Raw genomic sequence first — 10,880 nt, 5'->3', positions numbered from 1 at the left:
TAACCCCTTACCGACATGCAACGTAATAGTATGACGCGCGTCGGGTGCGGGTGCATGGAGAGGGCTCTGGTGTTCTTAAACACTGCGGCGGGGTACAGTGTAATTGTCGGCCAGCTCGCAAAGCTGTCTGACGTATTCATGAGGGGGCGGGGTTGGGGCGTGACTAGGGGTGGTGAATAACGCACGCGGCAGTCACTGCCGGTCTATGGAGCGAGCGGGGCGGTCCGGGGTAGAGGCAGCGCCTCGGACCACCCCCACATGAATACGTCGGACATCTTTGTGAGCAGTCCAACGATTCCACTGTACCCGGCCGCAGTTTTAGATAGCGTTACTGGAGGTTTCCGGTAACGCTATCACTCTAACACTGCGGCGCTGTTCAAGCACTAGGAGCTGCTTACTTTAGTAACATCTCCTAGTGCCGAAAATTTGGGTGACAGGTCCTCTTTCAGTAGGGGATTGACTGTATAGAGAATTTAAATCATGGAAACAATGTAGAAGTAATATTCATAGTACAGGCTAGATAAGGACACCCGACTTACAGAAGACCCCTAGTTACAGACAGACCTCTCTGAGCCCTGGTGAAGCTCTCTGGATTCTTTACTTTAGTTCCAGACTGCACTGATCAGCTGTAAGGTGTCTGTAATGAAGCTTTATGGATAATCTTTGGACCAATTACAGCAAAAAATGTATCCAATTGTCACTGGGACAAAAATAAAATTTTGTCTGGAGCTACATTATAAAATAAACAGTCCCAACTTACATACAAATTCAACTTAAGTACGTAATGTGTACATAACCCGGGGACTGACTGTAGTAAAAAAAATAGTGGGTGACTGTTGATTACCTATTGGTGTTAAGAAAAATTCCCCCAAAAAAGTGGGTAAATGATACCAAATTCAATCTTATTCCTGCTGATGATAAAGATAAAAATAAAAAATAAAGAAAAGTAAATCGACCTTAAAACCTATCACGAGATAATTAGTTTACAGCGAAATTGAAAATATAATAATATAGGAACTAGAAATGAGCAAATCGATCAAGTTTTACTTTGGAGAACTAAATTTTTTAGTTTTTGTTGTAATTGCCCTGGAAATCTTGTTTCGTAATTTTTTTACAATTTTTTTTTTACTTTCGGTTTTGATTAAAATATAATAAAGAAAGGCTAAACGGACAGTAACAAAGTCCAATGAAATCAAATGAAATAGAAAATATTCTCTCTATATATTTTTTTTGCTGTGGCTATGTATTTACTGGGGGGCATGTGCTATGGCTACCTATCTACTGGGGGCATGTGCTGGGCGACTTGTTTACTGGGGGCATGTGCTGTGGCTACCTATCTACTGGAGGGGGCATGTACTGTTGCTACCTCTCTACTGGGGCATGTACTGTCGTTACCTATCTATTGGGGAATGTAGCTACCTCTTTACTAGGGAGCATGTGCTATGGCTACCTCTTTACTGGGGGCATGTGCTGTGGCTACCTATCTACTGGAGGGAATTTGCTGGGCTACCTATCTACTGGAGGGCATGTACTGTTGCTACTAGAGATGAGCGAGCACTAAAATGCTCGGGTACTCGTTATTCGAGACGAACTTTTCCCGATGCTCGAGTGCTCGTTTCGAGTAACGAGCCCCATTGAAGTCAATGGGAGACTCGAGCATTTTTCAAGGGGACCAAGGCTCTGCACAGGGAAGCTTGGCCAAACACCTGGGAACCTCAGAAAAGGATGGAAACACCACGGAAATGGACAGGAAACAGCAGGGGCAGCATGCATGGATGCCTCTGAGGCTGCTTAATCGCACCATTATGCCAAAATTATGGGCAACAGCATGGCCATGACAGAGTGACAGAATGAAGCTAGATAGCATCTAAAACATCCAATAATTGACCCTGACACTATAGGGGACGGCATGCAGAGGCAGCGGCAGCAGCGGAAGGCTAGAGAGTGGCATGGCGACATACCCTAAATGGACTCAGGCTTCAAACCAATGGGTAGCAGAGAGGAACCAAAGAAGGTGAGCAAGAAGCGCTCAAATAATATTGGTACATGATAAAAGTTTGCCAGTATATTTTGTGGATTACACAGCAGGGTGGCGACAAAGTTAACATGGAAGCCATGAAAACAATCCAAAATTCTGCCTGACACAGCTCGTTTGATAAGGGGACGATGTATGGAGGCAGTGAACTAGTAGTAGATTAAAGGTACTGCAGTTAAAACTATGTTAGTTGGTTCTTGGCATGGAGCTGGCGCTCCGCTGCCAGGCGAGCTTTCGCCAATCCAAGCCCCTGTCTCTAGGCTACTCCCCAAACAGCACTTCTAAGAACCTTTCGGATAAGATCAAGTGTAGTAGCGTTCTCATAAGTTTGGGATATGGCGGGTGAGGGGAATGTAAACATCTGCGCAAGAAGCGCTGAAATAATATCCGTAAATGAAAAAAGTTTTCCAGTATATTTTGTGGCTTACACAGCAGGGTGGCGACAAAGTTAACAAGTTTGATGTGGAATGCCCTGCAATAGCTCTTGGGCGGTGTGCCTTTTATCACCTAGGCTCAGCAGTTTGAGCACCGCCTGCTGTCGCTTAGCAAGGGCACTGCTGCTGTGCCTAGAGCTACCGACTGATGGCGCCATGCCCACGGATGGTAATTCGGAGGAGGAGGAGGTGGAGGAGGGGTGGGAGGATTTGGAGGTATAGTAGGCCTTTGAGACCTGGACCGAGGTAGGCCCCGCAATCCTCTGCGTCGGCAGTATATGACCAGCCCCAGGGTCAGACTCGGTCCCAGCCTGCACCAAGTTAAGTGTAGTAGCGTTCTTATAAGTTTGGGATATGGCGGGTGAGGGGAATGTAAACAGATGCGCAAGAAGCGCATGATGCGCATGGAGCTGGCGCTCCGCTGCTAGGCGAGCTTTCGCCAATCCAAGCCCCTGTCTCTAGGCTACTCCCCAAACAGCACTTCTAAGAACCTTTTGTATAAGATCAAGTGTAGTAGCGTTCTTATAAGTTTAGGATATGGCGGGTGAGGGGAATGTAAACAGATGCGCAAGAAGCGCATGATGCGCATGGAGCTGGCGCTCCGCTGCTAGGCGAGCTTTCGCCAATCCAAGCCCCTGTCTCTAGGCTACTCCCCAAACAGCAATTCTAAGAACCTTTTGTATAAGATCAAGTGTAGTAGCGTTCTTATAAGTTTAGGATATGGCGGGTGAGGGGAATGTAAACAGATGCGCAAGAAGCGCATGATGCGCATGGAGCTGGCGCTCCGCTGCTAGGCGAGCTTTCGCCAATCCAAGCCCCTGTCTCTAGGCTACTCCCCAAACAGCACTTCTAAGAACCTTTTGTATAAGATCAAGTGTAGTAGCGTTCTTATAAGTTTAGGATATGGCGGGTGAGGGGAATGTAAACAGATGCGCAAGAAGCGCTGAAATAATATCCGTAAATGGTAAAAGTTTGCCAGTGTATTTTGTGGATAACACAGCAGGGTGGCGACAAAGTTAACAACTTTGATGTGGAATCCATGAAAACAACCCAAATTTCGGCCTGACAAACCTCGTTTGATAAAGGGACGATGTATGGAGGCAGCTATATGGACGACTTTTGGAGGTAGCAATGGAGACAACGTGTGGAGGCTGCTATGGAGACAATTCAATTTGGATAGTGCCTGTATGTGGCAGTCCAAAAAATTTTTCAAACCAGAGGAGCAGGTAGGTGGCCCTCCAGAAAAATGGAATAGATTGAGTGCCTGTATGTGGCACTCCCAAAAATTGTTTAAAACAGAGGACCGTGTCGGTGGCCCTCCAGAAAAATTAAATGCATAAAGTACTATACCTAGAGCCAGTGGGCCCTGTCAAAAAACAGCCAGTTTCCTCTTCTTTACTGTAGAAAGAGGAGGAGAAGGAGGAAAATGAGGAGGAGGAGGAGTGGATAAATTATTCAGGTTGAGCTTCCTTCACCTGCTGGAGATTTGAAATTAGGAGAAATCCATGCTTTATTCATCTTGATAAGCGTCAGCCTGTCAGCGCTGTCAGTCGACAGGCGTGTACGCTTATCGGTGATGATGCCACCAGCTGCACTGAAAACCCGCTCTGACAAGACGCTAGCGGCAGGGCAGGCAAGAACCTCCAAGGCGTAGAGCGCCAGTTCGTGCCACATGTCCAGCTTTGAAACCCAGTAGTTGTAGGGAGCTGTGTGATCATTTAGGACGATGGTATGGTCAGCTACGTACTCCCTCACCATCTTTCTGTAAAGATCAGCCCTACTCTGCCGAGACTGGGGACAGGTGACAGTGTCTTGCTGGGGTGACATAAAGCTGGCAAAAGCCTTGTAAAGCGTACCCTTGCCAGTGCTGGACAAGCTGCCTGCTCGCCTACTCTCCCTCGCTACTTGTCCCGCAGAACTACGCACTCTGCCGCTAGCGCTGTCAGAAGGGAAATACTGTTTCAGCTTGTGCACCAGGGCCTGCTGGTATTCATGCATTCTCACACTCCTTTCCTCTCCAGGGATGAGAGTGGAAAGATTTTGCTTGTACCGTGGGTCCAGGAGAGTGAACACCCAGTAATCGGTGCTGGAATAAATTCTTTGAACGCGAGGGTCACGGGATAGGCAGCCTAGCATGAAATCTGCCATATGCGCCAGAGTACCAACGCGTAAGAATTCACTCCCCTCACTGGCCTGACTGTCCATTTCCTCCTCCTCCAACTCCTCCAACTCCTCTTCTTCTGCCCATACACGCTCAACAGTGTAGGACTCAACAATGGTCCCCTCTTGTGTCTCGCCAACATTCTCCTCCTCTTCCTCCTCATCCTCCTCCACCTCCACCTCCTCCGATATGCGCTGAGAAACAGACCTAAGGGTGCTTTGGCTATCAACAAGGGAATCTTCTTCCCCTGTCTCTTGTGAGGAGCGCAAAGCTTCCGACTTCATGCTGGCCAGAGAGTTTTTCAACAGGCCAAGCAGCGGGATGGTGAGGCTGATGATGGCGGCATCGCCACTGACCATCTGTGTTGACTCCTCAAAGTTACTCAGCACCTGACAGATATCAGACATCCACGTCCACTCCTCATTGTAGACTTGAGGAAGCTGACTGACCTGACTACCAGTTCTGGTGGAAGTTGACATCTGGCAGTCTACAATCGCTCGGCGCTGCTGGTAAACTCTGGATAACATGGTCAGTGTTGAATTCCACCTCGTGGGCACGTCGCACAACAGTCGGTGAGCGGGCAGTTGGAGGCGGCGCTGCGCTGCCCTGAGAGTGGCAGCATCTGTGCTGGACTTCCTGAAATGCGCACAGATGCGGCGCACCTTCGTGAGCAAATCAGACAGATTGGGGTATGTCTTGAGGAAACGCTGAACTATCAGATTTAACACATGGGCCAGGCATGGCACATGTGTCAGTCTGCCGAGTTGCAGAGCCGCCACCAGGTTACGGCCGTTGTCACACACAACCATGCCTGGCTTCAGGTTCAGCGGTGCCAGCCACAGATCAGTCTGCGCCGTGATGCCCTGTAATAGTTCTTGGGCGGTGTGCCTTTTATCGCCTAGGCTCAGCAGTTTGAGCACCGCCTGTTGTCGCTTAGCGACGGCACTGCTGCTGTGCCTAGAGCTACCGACTGATGGCGCCATGCCCACGGATGGTCGTTCGGAGGAGGAGGTGGAGGAGGGGTGGGAGGAGGAGGAGGCATAGTAGGCCTCAAACACCTGGACCGAGGTAGGCCCCGCAATCCTCGGCGTCGGCAGTATATGACCAGCCGCAGGGTCACACTCGGTCCCAGCCTCCACCAAGTTAACCCAATGTGCCGTCAGAGATATATAGTGGCCCTGCCCGGCAGCACTCGTCCACGTGTCCGTGGTCAGGTGGACCTTGTCAGAAACGGCGTTGGTCAGGGCACGGATTATGTTGTCTGACACGTGCTGGTGCAGGGCTGGGACGGCACATCGGGAAAAGTAGTGGCGGCTGGGGACCGAATACCGAGGGGCGGCCGCCGCCATGAGGCTGCGAAAGGCCTCGGTCTCTACTAGCCTATAGGGCAGCATCTCCAGGCTTAGCAATCTGGAAATGTGCACATTAAGGGCTTGGGCGTGCGGGTGGGTTGCACTATATTTGCGTTTCCGCTCCAGCGTCTGGGGTATGGAGAGCTGAACGCTGGTGGATGCTGTGGAGGATCGTGGAGGTGACGATGGGGTTTTTGTGGCAGGGTCCTGGGCAGGGGGCTGACTATCAGCTGACACAGGGGAAGGAGCAGTGGTGTGCACGGCCGGAGGTGAACGCGCTTGTTACCACTGAGTGGGGTGTTTAGCATTCATATGCCTGCGCATACTGGTGGTAGTTAAGCTAGTAGTGGTGGAACCCCTGCTGATCCTGGTTTGGCAAATGTGGCACACCACAGTCCGTCGGTCATCCGGTGTTTCCTTAAAGAACCTCCAGACTTCTGAAAATCTAGCCCTCGCCGCAGGAGCCCTCGCCACGGGAGCTTCACTAGTTGACACATTTGGCGCTGATGCACCAGCTCTGGCCCTGCCTCTCCGTCTGGCCCCACCACTGCCTCTTCAAACCTGTTCTGGTCGAGGACTCTCCTCCGTCTCAGAAGCACTGTGTTCACCCGGCCTCTCAACCCAGCTTGGGTCTGTCACCTCATCATTCTCCGATCCCTCAGTCTGCTCCCCCCTCGGACTTCCTGCCCTGACAACAACTTCCCCACTGTCTGACAACCGTGTCTCCTCATCGTCGGACACCTCTTTACACACTTCTTCCACTACGTCAACAAGGTCATCATCACCCACAGACTGCGACTGGTGGAAAACCTGGGCATCAGAAAATTGCTCATCAGCAACCGGACAAGTGGTTTGTGACTGTGGGAAGGGTCCAGAAAACAGTTCCTCAGAGTATGCCGGTTCAAATGGCAAATTTTGCTGGGAGGGGGCAGACTGGGGGGGAGGAGGCTGAGGTGCAGGAGCTGGAGGAGTGCCGATTTCGGTGACATGGGTGGACTGCGTGGAAGACTGACTGGTGGACAAATTGCTCGAAGCATTGTCGGCAATCCACGACATCACCTGTTCGCACTGTTCTGGCCTCAACAGTGCTCTACCACGAGTCCCAGTAACTTCAGACATGAACCTAGGGAGTGTAGCTCTGCGTCGTTCCCCTGCTCCCTCATAAGCAGGTGGTGTCTCACCCCGCCCAGGACCACGGCCTCTGACCCCTGCAGTAGTTGGACGCCCACGTCCCCGCCCTCGTCCTCTACCCCTAGCCCTCGGGTTAAACATTTTGAAAATGAGAGTTATAACTTGTATTTTTTTTTTAACTTTTTTTTTTTTTTTTGTGTTTTTTAGTTTTTAAAACCAAACGATGCTATCCTATTGCTATGGCTATTTTCTAGCCAAGTATTACAGCACACTACTAGGCCAGATGAGATGACGCTGAGTTATGAAAAAAATAAACGTAAAATAAAAAAGGAAATGGCAGACTGTGCCTAGTTGAAATACAACCCCGGGCCCTAATAAATTTTCCCACTTCGGTCTTTGCGATGGATATGTGCGTCACTAAAACACAGTGGTCGCAAGTCTGACTCCAAATTGCTCCCAATTTGATAGTAGATGCACTGCAGCAAGTACAGCCACCAGCAGATCAACCAGAAATCAAATATATATAACGCTACTGTAGGCGTAATTAAGACGTTTGTATTCTCCTATGGCTATTTTCTAGCCAAGTATTACAGCACACTACTATGCCAGATGAGATGACGCTGAGTTATGAAAAAAATAAACGTAAAATAAAAAAGGAAATGGCAGACTGTGCCTAGTTGAAATACAACCCCGGGCCCTAATAAATTTTCCCACTTCGGTCTTTGTGATGGATATGTGCGTCACTAAAACACAGTGGTCGCAAGTCTGACTCCAAATTGCTCCCAATTTGATAGTAGATGCACTGCAGCAAGTACAGCCACCAGCAGATCAACCAGAAATCAAATATATATAACGCTACTGTAGGCGTAATTAAGACGTTTGTATTCTCCTATGGCTATTTTCTAGCCAAGTATTACAGCACACTACTATGCCAGATGAGATGACGCTGAGTTATGAAAAAAATAAACGTAAAATAAAAAAGGAAATGGCAGACTGTGCCTAGTTGAAATACAACCCCGGGCCCTAATAAATTTTCCCACTTCGGTCTTTGCGATGGATATGTGCGTCACTAAAACACAGTGGTCGCAAGTCTGACTCCAAATTGCTCCCAATTTGATAGTAGATGCACTGCAGCAAGTACAGCCACCAGCAGATCAACCAGAAATCAAATATATATAACGCTACTGTAGGCGTAATTAAGACGTTTGTATTCTCCTATGGCTATTTTCTAGCCAAGTATTACAGCACACTACTATGCCAGATGAGATGACGCTGAGTTATGAAAAAAATAAACGTAAAATAAAAAGAAACTGGCAGACTGTGCCTAATTGAAATACAACCCCGGGCCCTAATAAATTTTCCCACTTCGGTCTTTGCGATGGATATGTGCGTCACTAAAACACAGTGGTCGCAAGTCTGACTCCAAATTGCTCCCAATTTGATAGTAGATGCACTGCAGCAAGTACAGCCACCAGCAGATCAACCAGAAATCAAATATATATAACGCTACTGTAGGCGTAATTAAGACGTTTGTATTCTCCTATGGCTATTTTCTAGCCAAGTATAACAGCACACTACTATGCCAGATGAGATGACGCTGAGTTATGAAAAAAATAAACGTAAAATAAAAAGAAACTGGCAGACTGTGCCTAATTGAAATACAACCCCGGGCCCTAATAAATTTTCCCACTTCGGTCTTTGCGATGGATATGTGCGTCACTAAAACACAGTGGTCGCAAGTCTGACTCCAAATTGCTCACAATTTGCTAGTAGATGCACTGCAACAACTACAGCCACCAGCAGATCAACCAGAAATCAAATATATATATAACGCTACTGTAGGCGTAATTAAGCCGTTTGTATTCTCCTATGGCTATTTTCTAGCCAAGTATTACAGCACACTACTATGCCAGATGAGATGACGCTGAGTTATGAAAAAAATAAACGTAAAATAAAAAGAAACTGGCAGACTGTGCCTAATTGAAATACAACCCCGGGCCCTAATAAATTTTCCCACTTCGGTCTTTGCGATGGATATGTGCGTCACTAAAACACAGTGGTCGCAAGTCTGACTCCAAATTGCTCCCAATTTGATAGTAGATGCACTGCAGCAAGTACAGCCACCAGCAGATCAACCAGAAATCAAATATATATAACGCTACTGCAGGCGTAATTAAGACGTTTGTATTCTCCTATGGCTATTTTCTAGCCAAGTATTACAGCACACTACTATGCCAGATGAGATGACGCTGAGTTATGAAAAAAATAAACGTAAAATAAAAAGAAACTGGCAGACTGTGCCTAATTGAAATACAACCCCGGGCCCTAATAAATTTTCCCACTTCGGTCTTTGCAATGGATATGTGCGTCACTAAAACACAGTGGTCGCAAGTCTGACTCCAAATTGCTCCCAATTTGATAGTAGATGCACTGCAGCAAGTACAGCCACCAGCAGATCAACCAGAAATCAAATATATATAACGCTACTGCAGGCGTAATTAAGACGTTTGTATTCTCCTATGGCTATTTTCTAGCCAAGTATTACAGCACACTACTATGCCAGATGAGATGACGCTGAGTTATGAAAAAAATAAACGTAAAATAAAAAGAAACTGGCAGACTGTGCCTAATTGAAATACAACCCCGGGCCCTAATAAATTTTCCCACTTCGGTCTTTGCAATGGATATGTGCGTCACTAAAACACAGTGGTCGCAAGTCTGACTCCAAATTGCTCCCAATTTGATAGTAGATGCACTGCAGCAAGTACAGCCACCAGCAGATCAACCAGAAATCAAATATATATAACGCTACTGTAGGCGTAATTAAGACGTTTGTATTCTCCTATGGCTATTTTCTAGCCAAGTATAACAGCACACTACTATGCCAGATGAGATGACGCTGAGTTATGAAAAAAATAAACGTAAAATAAAAAGAAACTGGCAGACTGTGCCTAATTGAAATACAACCCCGGGCCCTAATAAATTTTCCCACTTCGGTCTTTGCGATGGATATGTGCGTCACTAAAACACAGTGGTCGCAAGTCTGACTCCAAATTGCTCCCAATTTGATAGTAGATGCACTGCAGCAAGTACAGCCACCAGCAGATCAACCAGAAATCAAATATATATAACGCTACTGCAGGCGTAATTAAGACGTTTGTATTCTCCTATGGCTATTTTCTAGCCAAGTATTACAGCACACTACTATGCCAGATGAGATGACGCTGAGTTATGAAAAAAATAAACGTAAAATAAAAAGAAACTGGCAGACTGTGCCTAATTCTACTCAAACCCCTAATAAATTTTCCCACTTTGGTGTTTGAGGTGGATATGTGTGTCACTAAGAGCTAAACACAACGGTAGCAAGTCCCCCTGCTAATTCCTCACAATATGGTACTAGCTGCAAATAAAAAAAAAAAAAAATTATAACGTTATTGTAGCCCTAAGAAGGGCTGTTGGGTTCTTTATGAATCACTCCTGCCTAACAGTAAGCTAATAGAACACCCTAACGCTTTCCCTGAGCAGCAGCAGCTCTCTCCCTAGCGGCATCCAGACACAGAATGATCCGAGCAGCGCGGGCAGCGGCTAGTCTATCCCAGGGTCACCTGATCTGGCCAGCCAACCACTGCTATCTACGTGTAAGGGTACCACGTCATGCTGGGTGGAGTGCAGAGTCTCCTGGCTTGTGATTGGCTCTGTTTCTGGCCGCCAAAAAGCAAAACGGCGGGAGCTGCCATTTTCTCGAGCGGGCGAAATACTCGTCCGAG

Source organism: Engystomops pustulosus, chromosome 6 (assembly GCF_040894005.1).
Source record: "Engystomops pustulosus chromosome 6, aEngPut4.maternal, whole genome shotgun sequence".
NCBI classification, from domain to species: domain Eukaryota; kingdom Metazoa; phylum Chordata; class Amphibia; order Anura; family Leptodactylidae; genus Engystomops; species Engystomops pustulosus.
Note: the sequence above shows the minus strand (reverse complement) of the source record.